Here is a 14,358-nt window from a genome sequence, read left to right on the forward strand (position 1 = left end):
CACGGAGCATGGGGAGAACACCTGTTGCATGATAGGCAGTTGTGTAGAAACACAGTCGTGACACCTTCCTTAGGACATGAGAGGTGAGTAGCATGGGAGGGAAACAGAAAATTGGGTGATGGGCTGATTTTGATACAGAGAAGAACAAAATCTTAAAATATTTCACTCAAGCCAGGCACCATGGCCTACACTCTTAGTCTCAACCCCTGGGAGGCGAAGGCATATGGATTTCTGTGAGGTGAAGGCCAGTGTGGTCTCCATAGAAAATTCCAGGACCATCAGAGCTACATAGTGAGATCCTATCTTGAAAAAAACCACATTTTTTTCACTCAAAATCCATTTGACTCGAGGGGTTTATTAAGGGTAAGCAGGACAGCCACTGGAATAAGCAAAAAAAAAAAAAAAAAAAAACAACAGAAATAAACTTTGTTGAAACCATAAAAAGATGAAGAGAGATTTTTTTTTTTTTTTACTGCGATCCAAGATGCAAAAAGAATGATTAAAATGCATATTCTGCTACTAGTCTTTAAATCCGGGCTTCATACAAAATTCTATACATAGCATATTAGTGAAGTAACATGAGGAACTCCATCAGAACTGTTGCATGTTATTGAAATATATCAGTTTATAAAAACAGATGTGGATGCTCCACACATGCAATAGTCCAAGGCAGCAGTCAGCTTTCCCTGCCATTTCACCCTCACCAGGGTTAAAAAAGCAATCTCTGCACTCCTTATGTGTTTAAACTTCAAAATAGATACAGACCAAGCAAAAACAATTTTCAGGTAGGAAATATAGTGACCCGTTAGAACCCCAGTCACTTGACAAAGTGTTCAATAATTCAGCAAAAGTAAAACAGTTTTGCATAATGATTGTGGATTAAAGAATATGTCTGAACTCGTATGCTGATGATTCACAGTGTAGACAGCTACTCCAATATTGGGTTTATTTGACTTAATTTAGCTATCAACATTGCGTGAAGAAGTCCATTAAGAGAAGAAAGTGATTGGGATCACTTAAGACATGTTTTCAGGGTGGTGGTTTTATTTCGTAGATATCCAGTCATAACACGGGTGATTTAGAGCGGCACTGATCTGCAGCAATGCAAAGTAGTGAAAGTTTAGGATGCTGTTTCAGTTTCCAATCAGACAACCCAGACGTCTGTAAGTGAAATATCCCAGCCATCGTTGATAAATGTAGAAATAAGTTTTCCTGGATGAAAAAGTACTCTCAGAATATACAGTTTTAATAGAGAAAATAACTCAAAAAGCTAATTATATTCTATAATGAGGGCATCATTGATGTTTTGATTCAATTGTTCCTTAGTTCTTTGTTGGAACTCTTTAATTTTATTGCGATTTTCTGAAATAATGGATCGATTCCATATACTGTATTCACTGTAGATGGCCTATTAACCCCGTCATGATTCACTTTCTTGTACCTCTTTTTTTTATTTCTCTCTCTGCCTCTCTTTGTCTTTCTCCCCTTTTCTTTTTATCTGCCTACATATTTGATTTTTTGTTTCAAATTTCATATATTCTGTTTATGATTCATTATTTAAATATTATTTTCTTTTTTTCTTTTTTCTCATTTTTTTTATTAAAAATTTCCATCTCCTACCCTCCTCCCCCTTCCCTCCCCTCCCCTCCACCCATACCCCCACACCCTCCCTCTCCAGGCCAAAGAGCCATCAGGGTTCCCTACACTATGATAAGTCCAAGATCCTCCCAGCTCCCCTCAGGTCCAGGAAGGTGCGCAACCAAACTGACAAGGCTCACACAGAGCCCGTCCACGCCGTAGAATCCAAGCCCATCACCATTGCTGTAATACTATTCACATAGAATAATTTAACACTTAGACTTTAATATGCTCTTATTTTCGATTTTATTGGTCGGGTTCTTTGTGAAACAATTTTGTCTTAGAGAACTGTATTAGAATCTGAATGAAGTTTGCAGTTCTTCAAAGGCAACATATTTCAATAGATTACCTAGACACAGTAATACAATATATGTTGTGGTGTTTATCATTATACAAATATATTTTGATGTTTATTGTTACTAAATAATGCTATTTACTTTGTACATAAAAGGATTCACTCAAAACAGGGGGTCTTTAAGTAGACAACAGTGGAGATTATGTGAAATGTCAGTTCATAAGGTGTCCATCATTTTTTTAAAAAAAGTATATTTGAGAGCCTGCTGGGGAAAAAGTAATGCCTGAATGCTAATCTGAGGCTGTTGTAAAATAGAAAACTTCATGGTGCATGAAATATAACGGAAGGTTAAGAAGTGGACCTGAATGGAGCTTCTGAAGAGATATGTGATAAGACTTGCCTTTGACTATGGAATCACAGATAAGAAGCAGAACGGCACGGCAGCTAGGAAGAGAGGTGAAGGTATTGTTTAGGATCCGCAGAAGTGCAGCAAAGCCATGAATACAAACCATTCAAGAGACAAGTGAGCTATGCAGTAGCGTGAGATAAGTTTGACATCAGGATAAGTGCACTGTGTCCGAGTGTCAACTGAACAAACGGAATACAGATCGTATGACTGTTTCTCTCACGCCCTTTTCCTCCCATCTTTCAGTTGATGGGTACTGTGGTAACTGAGAAAATAAAGCAAGCACAATTTTATTACAGTAGAAAATTCAGTGTTAATCAGTACTTTAGAAAAGCATCTCACACCTTAAGATTTGACTGACATGTTTGTGATGATTAATACTGATTTTATATTAATTTAAGCATTATATCAAATCAGATTGATATATATAGCTAACATTGTTTTTTGTACATCAATTCCTTCTAGAGCTAAGATTGTCTTAATCAATGATTTTGTTTGCATTAGGATGTGAGTAAAATTCCCAGCAGCTTCACAGACAGACTTAGAGGAAACTAAGATTGAATTGGTTAGAACCAAATGTATATGTAGAGATCATGGTATCCTGTTTATATTCAATCACTTAAGATATCAAAGTCACAATGAGCAGTTTGACAAAAGAAATATGTTTCTTTGGAATGTATTTATTTTTTAGTTCTTATGTATAATCTAAGTACTTATTAAGATTCTAACGTTATATATTTTATTATATTTATGTCCTCGAGAAGCCTAATTATTAAAATTTTTAAATTATATTACTTTGATTTAAAAAACGTCTTGCTTCTGGGTGTTGCTAAAAATAATCTGCCATCTTGTGGAATGAAATTAGGAAGCTAGGAAAAATATAAGAAGAGTCCATGTTAAAAAGTTCATATTATTAGATGTAATATTAGTTAATTAGTTAAATTAATTTGATACGTGATTTGGAAACACAGTCAAGTCATTTGCAAGTCTTTCCCAATTAACATCGCTTTCTTATTTAATTCTCTATCATAAATAAAAACATTTCTCACAACTTTACATTAGATAATATTAATTATAATTAAGGAATTGTTCTACATAAGAATGACTCATCTATCCAGAATAAGTGTTTTCAGTAGTGAGTAAGCAATTAATTTAGTGAATTTTGTGAAGAGATTTTTTTTCCTATTGTGAATTCTTTTTGTTCATTTGTTTGGTTTGGTTTGGTTGGGTTTGGTTTGGTTTCTCTTGGTTTGGCTTGATTTGGTTTTTAGAGACAGGGTTTCTCTGTAGTTTTAGAGCCTGTCTTAGAACTTGCTCTGTAGGCCAGACTGGCGTCAAACTCACAGAGATCCACCTGTCTCTACCTCCTGAGTGCTGAGATTAAAAGCATGCACCACCACTACCCAGCCCGATCATGAATTCTTATTGCAGTTTACTGTTGTAAATTATTTACTGAAGAATGAGAGCATCAAGAAAATTATAGTGATCTCAGCTCAAAACACTTGATGTTCTCACATTCCTATGTGGGTTAACACACAATCTAATCAGCCACAAAGAACAACACTCCATCTGACATCGATATATGAAATGCAAGTATATATGATTGATTGGGGCAAATTAGTGGAAAACTATAGCATTTTAAATACATGTGATATTTTTGTTAGTTCTGTCTTGTAATATTGGCTCATTGTGAATCTACCAAGCTATGCCTTGAGTCTTTAAAAGACAATAATAATGCCATTTGCCATTATCATTAAATTAAGTAAAGACAAGTCCTACCAATTCTGGGCAAGTTTGTCATTTAAAAATTTTAAATGAAATCTGTAGAAAACCTGAAATTTATTAGAATTTAGGTAAAGAAAAAAATCTTCAAAAATATTACATTATATACTACCTGAATTAGGATTTAGTCATTGGATAATAATATTATCTGCTGCCATAAAATATGTGAATGAAGTTATTGATAACTGTGGAAATAATGGAAAGATGAAATAATTTATACATGTAACTTCATTGCATGTTATGAGTGTCTAATAAAAACATATACTTAGGAAAGATAAAGCAATATTTTAATTGCCTCAATCCTGATAATGCATAAAGATGTGACATTGTTTTACATTGAGTGTCTTCTTCTGGTCAACTAAGAACTCTGCTGGGTCAGATACTTGAAGGGAACTCACTGAATGCAGTCCATCTCATGGTTTTTCATATAATTGAAAAGGAAATAATGCAGCCTCATCTTTCAGTGTGTTTAAACAAATATTCGACTTTAGCATCACCCTAAGTATCTGAATCCCACAGTCAATCACAGACAGAACAAGCTTCGACTCTGGAATCGATCCTTAGCCAGAATCCCACTAGAGAGCCCAGTGAGTAGCATGCCACCATGTCTGTGTGCTTACTTCAGTTACATATGTCAAGAGAAAATGATGGTAAACCAACATTTCCCAGCAATCTTTACATTTTCTTCTGTTTCTGGGCAGACATCATAAGGAAGGAGGAGGACTCTTGTTCCATGTTAACTTTTTCTTTGCCTATGCTTTGTTTGATATGATGACCTGCACTGGCAGTACTATTTCTCTCGACTTTCTCTGGAATCTTTCTTGCTTGCCTTCATATCATTTTCTGTTTCTTCTATAATTTTTATTCCCAACTTAATATCCTCTTAAACAAAATTGAAAAAAATTAAAATCCAATAAATCCTGTTCTTTCCATCCATGGGGAGGTGTGGTCCCTAATTCACCAATTTTGCCTGTTTGTTAATGAAGGTGTTCTTTGCTTTTTCTTCTCAGTTAACTTCTCAATACTACTACATATGCCACATTCATATCCTTTTTTTTTCTCATGGTTTATTATTTTTTTTTATATTTAAAAATTTCCATCTCATTCCCTCCTCCTCCCCCTCCCTCCGCTCCTCCTCCCCCTTCCCGCCCCTCCTTCTCCCCCTTCCCTCCCCTTCCCTCCACCCATACCTCCCCTCCCTCCCTCTCAAGGCCATATCCTTTTTGGGAAAGGTAAAATTTTGTTCTCTGATCATTTTCTATAAAATAGCCATACAGAGCCTCACTATTTGTAGTATGAGTCCTTACTGCTTTCTGAATTCCTGGTTGTGCATACTATATGACTCTATTATCTTGGAACTAAAGGGAAGATAATAATAGCACTTTCCACAATTTGATAGTGAGAGTTAAATTACTCCATGAAGTACTAACAACAGTGTCTAGGCCAACAAACCTAACTGCAAGTTAGATTTCCTTGTAAAATGTTACAAGAAAGCACAAATGCTCATTCAACATAGGAACATATCCATGCTGTGAAATACAAAATCGATGTGATAAATGCTCAATGAATCCAACTACTTCAAAACCTAAAAAAACTTATGTCATGATCACATTTATTATTGTTGGTTTATTACTATTTTACTTTGATTATTTCTACCTCATTTCTCTGGGTGCTTCTTTACACTCCCTTTGAGGCCTCTCTTCACCTACACATGGCACATGGCACAATATTCTCAGGATGTGTGTGTGTGTGTGTGTGTGTGTGTGTGTGTGTGTGTGAATGAATAACTTTTGATGTCTCAAATTGAAGACCCTGTTACCTACATCAAATTCAGCATGTCTCAAAATCACACCGTCATTTTACACAAAAGATGCGTCGTGGGTCATGTTGAATTTGCTTCCCCAGTTTGTTGCTGGCATCTGTTCCCTCTCAGCTTATTGACAGGGACAACTTGGGAGTTGGTTGTGCAACCTTTTTCTTCCCATACATCTAATCTGTGCTTGTTAACTACAGGTTATAGTACCTTGGTAGAGATCCTTACTCCCTTGCCAATTGGCTTTCCGTGGGTAGTAACTGTCAATCCCTATGTGCCTTCATTGAATTTCCCGAATTGCCTTCCTCTCTCCTTCAATAAGTGTTAAGTGTTATCTGATGGTCTTCATTATCTCCCCAGTTAAAGACATATAGCCCTCCAAAGCAGCTGATGGGTAGCTTTTGCCTGCAATAGCCATCGTATTCAGGGTGGCAGTGGTCTTCTAGCAGCTGCCCCATTAGCCTTGTCAATTTCTATAATGTCAACATGTTCATTAAGTTTATAGACTGTTTCTCCTAACAGAAAGCAATCATAAAAAGAGGATGGAATTCCTGGATTCTTCCTCATCAGTGGTGCCCAGAGGAGGGAAGGCATGTTCAACAAACGCTGAATAATAAAGGGGGGTGATGAATAAATTATTTTAGGCAGTATAAAACAAATTCATAATTGCTACTCAACAAACATGTGTGAAGTTAATGCTAAATTAACATCATTAAGTATTACAATTTTAAAGATTTGATATAATCTAAGCAGATGAAAAATTAAAAATTACGCCCTTGTTAAAACAAAGGGGAAGTGTTTCACACTACAGTAAGGTTGAAAACCATTCTACCCTGTTAATTCAAATTTACTTCAGTTTGATGGCTGGAAAATTAAACTGTAACCAACTTAATTTTCCTGGGAAAGAGGCTAAATTATTTCAACTTTTTCTCCTATCAGCAACACAGAGTTAACTCCAGGAACTTTTGCCCAATTAGCCCTGAAAGGATGAAATATTAAGTTCTAAAGAAATACCACACGTGTTATGTCCAGTTCACTGAACTGATAAGGCTGTTATAGTGGAATAACTTTCTATTATGTGTTCAAATTGTGCTGTGCCTTGAGATTGATTGAGAAGGGATGGTTAGTGTGCAAGCGGCAAGATGAAGATGTATTTATACCACCCTCATGCTCAGGGCCAGCTCTACTCGCAGAATGACAAATAGATATGCTTTGTAGCAGCCACAGCTCAGAAAGCCTGCGAGTTTATTCACCACACAGTGATTCCAAAGTTGAGGAGCTGGAGAAAAATCTGTTAGCAAATGCCAGCTGTGGAAACAGTGCAAAATCCCATTCACTCCCATGAGAATCAAAGCTGTATTATGCCATTTGGAAGACTGTAAATCCCTTAGCACTCCACTGAAGATTTTACTTGTTTATTGTTTTGGTGATTACTAAGTAATCCATATTCTAAATCCTAAATAAGTGCAAATATTACAAAGTGGTGATAATATAAATGACCTTTTCATTTTGTTTTGGAGGGATATAGAAGCTTTGGTTGTATGGGATATGGACTATTTAAGTACAAATAATTTTCAGTCTTTTTATATTTATTATAATTTTTAATTACTGAATGGGAAAATAAGAGCTCAGGAGATGCAATCCAACAAGACGGAGATAGGGCAGGTCTTCTGCTCAAAATCTAGAAGTACAGGTGGCCACATCTGATGCTTAGTAAAGGGCAGTGTTGTGTGACAGAATGTTTAGTGGTGTCTGATGCTTACAGCAAAGTCTCACCATATGAACAGCAATATTCATTTGAATTTTTTGCTACATTTACTTCATTTCTAAAATGACAACTAAATATAATTAACCTTTATTAAATCATAGAATTGACTTTAAGGAATTAACTTTAAGAAAGATATTTTCTATTTATTCTTGGATAGAGGAGAATATAGAGTATATCCCTGTTGAATATAGAGTCCCAGCTGATAGAGCTTCTAAGAGGGAGAATAGGGTTCACACATCACTTTATCTTGCTCTTTGGTAATCTTCCATGTGGCCTATAGGACTGATAATAATACTTCTCTAGGAAAGAACACACAGTGGAAGCAAAATTAAATTAAATCCATAATGTAAAATACATTGAAAACCATAATTTTTTATTTTAAATGAGGAATTAATTTTCATAAGTTTTATCAATAACAAATAAATAATAGTCATTGCTATGTTTCTGTAAAAAAAAAAAAGTATGATATTCGGCTCCGGAGTGAAGATACTTATACACTCAGCATATAATAATTTTATTTGTGTACATTTGTGATACATAGTAATTGTTCCTTTGAACACTGTATATAATTATTTGTATGTATGTATAATATGTATATGTATATTATACATTATACATAGGGTTTCTTTGATATCAAAGAATATCAGAATCTGCTTCTCTTAAGCAAATCAATTTACTAGAAGATATGTGGCATCTCATATTTATGTAAAATGCAGAAATGTAATTAAACACCTCTTACAACAAGAGGACAGGAAATAGTTTAGCTGAGGGAAGACTAATATAATGGGCTCTGTTACATTTTTCTACTGGGACATCAGATCAAACCTTTCATCTCTGAGTCATCTTCAAATAAGATTTCTGAATGAAATCTAGGGTATTCAACCTAGTTTGAGTGCATGCTTATCCCTTGGCCTAGGCAAGTAGGCATTAAGGTTTCCACTGACACCTTAACAGTGTAGGAACTGAAAACACTACGGTAATTACAAAAGGCTTGTGAGTCTGACAGGAATTACCAAGTTAAAGAAAGTCAGTGCTATGATGTGAATGATATTCCCCTTTAACACACACACACACACACACACACACACACACACACACACCAAAATCCTAAAATCGTAACTCTCAAGGTGATAATGAGAGATTAGGTAGCAATGTCTTTATGGAGATAATTAGGTCCTGATTGTGATTGATAGAATAATGTTCTTAATGAAGTGGCTCACATTGTTCATTCACCCTCCCTGCGTGTGAGAGCACTATCCAAAGCTTCTTCTATAATCCCATGCATCAGACATCAATTTGTCATTGCTTTGATCTTGGATTTCTCACTCCACAAACTGGTAAGACAGAAATGATCTCAGTTTAAACATTATTCAGTTTACAGTATGTTGTTACAACGTTCCAAACAGACTAAGCCATTACAAAATATAATGGGCAAAGGATTTCAATAATGACTTCAGGGACAACATAAATTTTAAATGACTGATGGGGTTCAATGGACAAGGACAGAAAATTTTTGCTGAAGAATAAGACAATTTGAAAAATATTAGCATTTTATCAAAAACTGTGTCTTACAACTAATATGAACAGTTGTTAAGTTTTCTCCTAGGCAGTTTTGAGTTTGTGCTGTTTGATTTTCTTTATGAAATTATTGACGGCCCCCTCTGTACTATGTACCAATAAATATTCACACTGCATGCATTAAAAGGAACCAATAATTATCATAAAAAATTAACATTGTGATTTTTTGTCATGATTAATTTATTACTATAAATATTTGATTTCTGAGCAAATATCTATAAATTAGATATTCTCATGAAGCAATATAGAAAAAAATTAGAAATTAAACTACTGGGAAATCTGGCAAATGAAATGTAGATACTTGTTTTCTTTGTATGTCTGTAATTTATGTCCATTACTTTTACCTTCATTTTATTCTTCACATGGATTGGTGCAATATGACCAGTTCTCCTTAATATTAGATAATTTGGCTATTGTGGTATTTTATAAGTGAATCAGACAGAGAACAGTTCTCAAGTGTTAACAAAATTGAATGTTTTAAGTCTATGATTTTGTATTCTGTGTAGTTAGATTGCAGTATAGAATGACAGATAGGTATTATTGTTGATAGAAGAATCACGAGCATTTAATTTGGGCACGGACATTGCAACTTAGATTGCCAAAAGGGAAGTTAATGAGAATTGGTGGTGTTCTTTAATCAATTGACTCCATCAATGTTCTTCCAAACATATATGTTATAATTTTATGAAATAGTTCATCACAATTATGAATTTTCATACATCGCCAACCACTTTTTCATATTTTCTTTCTTATTGCTGACTAAAACTATTCTGAAATATTAAAAAATAGAGGAGTATGAATCACAATATTTATTAACATGCTAAGACTTTTGATAGTTGGCATTTTTGCCTTTAATATGTATCAAGACTTTCCATTTGATAAGTTAAGTATCTACTCTTTGTAATAAGCACCCAGAAGGCTATCACGATAAGCTGTTAAATTTATCATGTAATAATATCTACTCAATATTACTGAGTACTTTCAATGTGACAAAAATAAGCTCTAATGTCTTCTCTTTAACTTATGATTAACATTCCTCGGAAACTCTAGGGTGAATCCAATTCTGCTTTATACATGGTTAAACTGAAAGATGGAGGAACATCTGATTATCATTCAACTAGTGCATAACAGGCTTGAAATCAAATCCAGAGATAAAAGAAAAATAAATTAAAAACTTCTTAATAAACACCAGAGATAATTAAATTCACTCTTTATCTTATAAAAATACACAATTTTTACAATATTCTTAACATCTCCAAATCTCAATTTCTTCATTAAAATGAAGAACAACTTACACTGAACTAATGAATTTTATTCCTCAATTTGTAAATTATTCTAAGAACAAAAAATACTCTTTTAATTACTTATTAATGTATTTGCAACATCCTAATGTGCTCTTAAATATGAGGTATTTTCTGAGAACTACATTGTTTTGTCATTGTGTAAATACCAGTGGGTATTCTTACAAAATCCCACAAAGCATAGGTCAGTACTCCACATGGCCCACTGATATATTCAGCAGATGTTGTACCATGATATACACAAAGTCATTTTCAATGAAGCACAATATTCTTTTTTATGATAAACTATTTTCATAAATGGAGCTTATACTCTAAAATAATGAGAAATTATATAGTAAATACTGCAGTGATATTTTGTTTGTAATATATAAAACCTGCCTGAAGATCAGAGTACAGAGTTAAAGCACGAGTTAGCCATAGAGGCCAGGCAGTGGTGGCTCATACCTTTGATCCCAGCACTTGGGAGACTGAGGCAGATGTATCACTGTGAGTTCAGTGCCACTGTGGGCTACATGAAATTAATCCAGTCTAAAAGAGAAACAGAGCTGGGCAGTGGTGGCTTTTATATCTCTCTAGTCCCAGTACTTGGGAGTCACACTTTAATTCCATCACTAGGGAGCTGGAGACTGGAAGGGATATGGCTGGGTGGAGAGAAAATATAAAGCAGGAGGAGAAAATAGCTCAGATGAAGTCTAAGGATGCAGTCTGGGGATTTGTAGAGATGGATGCAGTCTGAGCATAGTGTGAGAATTCCTACAAACGGAATCACCCCTTTGTGCTGAGCATCAGTAAAAGTAAAAAGTCTCACTAGTAGATGTCTGAACTGCTTCTCTGATCGTTTCAGTCTACAACCCCGATAGCTAAATCAGAGGTTTTATTATTAAAAACAATTAGAAACTGTGTGTGTGTTACAGCTAACTTTTGGGGTATGAATACACACACACACACACACACACACACACACACAATTGCCTGTGGCTTTGTAGTCACCAGCATAAGCCAGAGCTATATGCATCCAGAGTCACTACCCTGCTGAGTAGGATTTGCTTTCTTTTTTACTGGTGGGCTTTCCTTAGACCCCCTTCTCAGGTTACTGACAAACTAGGTAGCTGCCTTGAAATCTGGTCAGGATTTTAATGTTCTATGCAGCAGCAGTCAGCCTTACTGTTCCATTGTTATCAGTGGCAGATTTGGTATAAAACTTGGCAATTCTTTATGGGAGGATTTTTAAAAAGAGAGTTTTTTCCATGTTAAAAAATGGGAAACACAATTAAGATAGAGAAAGTTAGGTCTCTGCAAGATTATGCAATGCTTGATTCAAAAATGGAAAAATTAAATGAAGGGATAATCAACTTAATTGAGATTAACATACTATTAGTTATTAGTTTGATAATCCTTGATAAATAGGACAGATTATGAAGTATTTTCTCAGAATTTGTCAAATGCAAATGAACTAGAAACAGTTGATGTGTTTATTACCTTATATATTGCATTATTTATTATACATATATACATATATATTTGTTCTTATATTAGTTAAAAGTTTTATTTTCGACAAAAAAGGGAAAGTGTACTGATAGGTTTTTTTGCAATCTAATAAATAAAGCTTTCCTGAAGATCAGAGTGCATAGCTGAGTTACTAGTTAGTCACAGAGGCCAGGTAGTGGTGGCACACACCTTTAATCCCAGCACTATGGAAACCAAAACAGAGGGATCTCTGTGAATTCAAGGCCACTCAGAGCTACGCAAAACTGACCCACTCTAAAAGAGAAACAAAGCTGAGTAGTGGTGGCTCGCACTTTTAATACTAGTATGTAAGAGTCACGTTCATTAAACTCATCATTAGGGAGCTGGAGAGAGGAAAGAATGTGGCTGGATGGAGAAAGGAATATAAGGTGTGAGAAGAAAAGAGGTCGGATGCAGTCTGAGATATAGTTGAGGATGCAGTCTGAGGTTTGGTGAAGACAGACACAGTCTGAGGATTCATAGAGGTGGATACAGTCTGAGTATATAGTCTGAGGGTTTCTAAAGACGAGAGAGCCCCTTTGGTCTGAGCATCAATAAAGGTAAAATGTCTCTCTAGTGGCTGATTGCACTGCTTCTCTGATCCTCCTTATAGCTTTCACCTCCTTATAGCTGACTCTGAGTTTTTATTATTTATAACAAATAGAACTCATGTTACCAAGTACATAGTAAGTAATATAGTAAAGATGATATTATAATATAAAATAACCTTGTTACATACATCCGAATATCTGTATTGTGCATATAATTGTATATGCACCATATTTATTTAACTGGTAGTGTTATATTGCTCACAACATCATGGGAGATGAGCAAGCATTGTGCTATGGTGCTATATGGTTATGACTTCAACTCACTTTACCTTAATTTTGTACTTATGAGTTAGATAATCCATTGATCAAATCTGTTTCAATATCAAATGATCTGGATGATGATAGAAGTCTTTGGAATACTTAAAAAATTAATATTTTTATGCTGTTGTACATATACTTATCACTTTGCTAGATGGTAGATAGTTTTCTTCTCCTTTATAACCATATAGCTCACTCTTATATGTATACTCATTTATTAAACTGAGTATACAGTGTATGCGTCTGGCTAATTATAAGAAAGTGAGCTGAATAGTGATGGTGCACACCCTTAATACCAGCACTCAGGAGGCAGAGCAAATCAAATCTCTGTGAGATGGAGGCCAGTCTGGTCTACACAGCTAGTTCCAGGACAGGCTCCAAAAATTATAGAAAAAGCCTGTCTCAAAAAAAACTTAAAAAGAAAAAGAAAGAAAGAAAGAAAGAGAATGAAAAAGAAAAGAAAGAAAATGAACAAATACTTAAATATTTTGACAAGATACACAATTCAAAAGAGTATATTCATCTACCTTGAATCAAAATATATTATACACTTGGCATGGACCAGAAACTAGTCTCAGTACTGGTGACCTAACAATGAACAACATGGATATTGGCAATGCTCTCATGCAATTTATTTTCTCGAGTGTTTTATGTTAAAATAGCAAACAAAAAAAGTTATATATCAATTTATCTCATAGTTTAGACCACATTGGAGCAGAAAGCAAATACCTTCATGTGGAGGTTAGTAAATAAGATAAACCTCATCAGAGAAGGTTATGCCATATTTAATGCAAGACCTGGGAGAGATTTTGTGTCCAACAAAAGCTACTCAACTCTAGCGGGCTTTCTTTTAGGCCATCAACCAGCTCCCAAATTATGCTTTGGAGACTTATTATTAGTTATGAATGCTCAGCCATATATTATGCTTGTCTCACTAGCTCCTATTACTTAATTTAGCCTGTTTCTCTTTATCTGTGTTTTGCCTTCAGGCTTTTTACCTTTCTTTCATGGTGTATGTCCTACTCTGTGTCTGGCTAACTGGTGGCAGCCTGGCTGGCTGACCTGGGCCAGCTCCCTCTTTCTCTCTTGTTCTCTTCTCTGTTCTCCAGACTATATTCCTCTTGCCATTCATCCTCTCTGCCTGCCAGACCCACCTGTCCCTCCACTGTCTAGCTATTAGCCACTCAGCTTTTTATTAGATAAATCAGATACCTTAAGCAGGCAATGTAAAACAGCAGCACATCTTTACATAATTAAACAAATGAAGCATAACCAAATATAACACATCTTTTCCTAGTCATACAAACCAATGTAAGAGATATTTACATAGTTCAAGTAATATTCTGTAACACTCAACTAAAGGGCAAAATTTAGTATGTCAAGACCCGATTTTGTAAGTCTT

At 35.0% G+C, this 14,358-nt stretch overlaps 1 protein-coding gene across 1 annotated transcript in view; it reads left to right on the forward strand.

Moving 5' to 3' along the window:
- Ndst4 (N-deacetylase and N-sulfotransferase 4) overlaps positions 1 to 14,358 on the forward strand; it is a 233,409-nt gene that overhangs the window by 50,828 nt on the left and 168,223 nt on the right. The window lies entirely within an intron of this gene.

Source organism: Arvicola amphibius, chromosome 14 (assembly GCF_903992535.2).
Source record: "Arvicola amphibius chromosome 14, mArvAmp1.2, whole genome shotgun sequence".
Lineage (NCBI taxonomy): Eukaryota > Metazoa > Chordata > Mammalia > Rodentia > Cricetidae > Arvicola > Arvicola amphibius.